A 2,583-nucleotide genomic window follows, 5' to 3' on the forward strand; every position below is an offset into this window, starting at 1 on the left:
ATCACTCAACTGTGCATACTCACACACGTAAATCACTCAGCTGTGCGCGCACACACGTAAATCACTCAACTGTGCACACTCGCACACGTAAATCACTCACCTGTGCACACTCGCACACGTAAATCATTCAACTATGCACACTCGTACACGTAAATCACTCAACTATGCACACTCGCACACGTAAATCACTCACCTGTGCACACTCGCACACGTAAATCACTCAACTATGCACACTCGTACACGTAAATCACTCAACTGTGCACACTCACACACTCAAATCACTCACCTGTGCACACACTCACACGTAAATCACTCACCTGTGCACACACTCACACGTAAATCACTCTAAACAGTTTACACAAGTCCTATCACAAAATTTCTTGTCGATATATTTTCCTCCATCACCAAATTTCCGAGGGAACGATGGCATTTTGATAACATAATTTTGTTTTAATAATTGCATATTTTATATAATTGGTTTATAAAATATTTTGGTTTCAGGGAGGGTCGTAGCCAGAGGGTCCGGGAGCTAGGACACAACATCGCCTGGGTACTGAGGGGGGGAGGGGGTTGCCCAACAGGCAAATCACTTATGAAACTCGCCTAATATGTACGCTAATCACCCTAGAGACTGTAATCGCTCTCGAACCCATTGTTGATGTAATACTCATATACATTGACCCGTGTAACCAGCTTTATCAAGACTGTAACTTGCTTACTACACTGAATTTTTGGGTCGTGTCCCTGAGCCCATTATGTGCCTCAGCAACCTAATGGGGTGGTGGGTATGGGGTGCATAATAGATGAACGAAACTAATGTCTCCTAACATGGACCCTTCTCAACCTTGCAACAATGACATCAATCTGAACAACCTGTGCACGTTGATATTCAATATTTTTAGTTTTTAGTCTATAGTTTTTTGGTGCCCTCAATTCTATCCTTAATAATTCGACATGGTAATGTTTTCGAGAGAGGGAGCGAGAGAGGGAGGGAGGGAGGGAGCGAGAGAGGGAGGGAGGGAGGGAGCGAGAGAGCGAGAGAGGGAGGGAGGGAGGGAGCGAGAGAGCGAGAGAGGGAGGGAGGGAGGGAGCGAGAGAGGGAGGGAGGGAGGGAGCGAGAGAGAGAGAGAGGGAGGGAGCGAGAGAGGGAGGGAGGGAGGGAGGGAGGGAGGGAGGGAGGGAGGGAGGGAGGGAGGGAGGGAGGGAGGGAGGGAGGGAGGGAACGAACGAACGAACGAACGAACGAACGAACGAACGAACGAACGAACGAACGAACGAACGAACGAACGAACGAACGAACGAACGAACGAACGAACGAACGAACGAACGAACGAGGAAGGGAGGGAGCGAGGGAGAGGAACGTACCATTGACAGTATACAAGACTATAAACTCTCAACAAATGCTAAGATGAGTAGTGGAACACACAGGTGTAAGATAACATTGATATCTAGTGACGTGTGATGCCAGATACTCCACCACAACTCACGATACGCTTCACTCACCGTATTTAAGGCTATCGAAATCCTTTCAGCTCGTGTTTATATACAAATAAAACAGCAAATAGCGACTAAGGTTTTCTAACCTCAAGAAAAACTGATCGTAAATTTTGGATTTTCCATTTTCCAACATTTTTCTGAATGTTTACAAAATTAAACAAATTTAATAGTTCAAATCTATGAAATTTTATAACATTTATCGCCGGAAAATGAGTAAATTTTTTGTATACGTATATATTTCATCTCTTAAAATAATCATTATGTAGAGATATAATATTTGCGCATAGCATATATACACTGGGAGATGTGAATACACTGAGAGGTGTATAACCCGCTTCTCGCTGTATGTATACTGAGGGTATACTTTAGTCATGTACTATGTTCAGTACCACAGTATACCTTCTGGCTGGTCAGTAAGCTATTGCAGCGGCCTTAACAACCCGTCCTCTTAAAAATAACGTCACTTTTGGCTGGTATGCGCACTATGGCCAAATTTGGACGTAATTTAAAATGAAATCGACTCACAAAAAGTGACGTACTGTTCCGTTTTCTGTTTGAGTCGTCCGGCTTACTCGGCAAGCTTAGAAAAGGCAACTTTCCATTAACGTTTTTCATACCAGTTTGAAACTTTATGACAATTTCCTACCCACCTAACCTATCAGAAGACCCTTAACTTACTGCTGTTGAAAAAAAAAATCCCAAATTTATTTTCTTTTTTTTTACATTTTCAAATTACGTCCATATTCGGCCATACGGGCAAACGGCCTAAAGCGACGTTCTTTTTAAGAGGACAGGTTGCAGGACCCCTCCAGAGGTTGGTATAGGCCTTGGGCCCACCACCAAATGGGTGGAACAAGCCGCAGAGTTACGTCCCGGGTACAGTATGGAGGCTCTCAACTTGAAGCGGTACAAGAGGGTTAAAGACGATGTATCTCTGTGATCAAACACCTTTCTCAGCCTCCTTGTAAGTGGCTCCCCTTATAAGTGGGTCCTCTTATAAGTGACTGGGTATAAGTGGCTGGTATAAAAGTTATAACCTCCCTTTATAAGCGGCTCCCCTTATAAGTGGCTCCCCTTATAAGTGGC

Source organism: Procambarus clarkii, chromosome 45 (genome assembly GCF_040958095.1).
Source record: "Procambarus clarkii isolate CNS0578487 chromosome 45, FALCON_Pclarkii_2.0, whole genome shotgun sequence".
Lineage (NCBI taxonomy): Eukaryota > Metazoa > Arthropoda > Malacostraca > Decapoda > Cambaridae > Procambarus > Procambarus clarkii.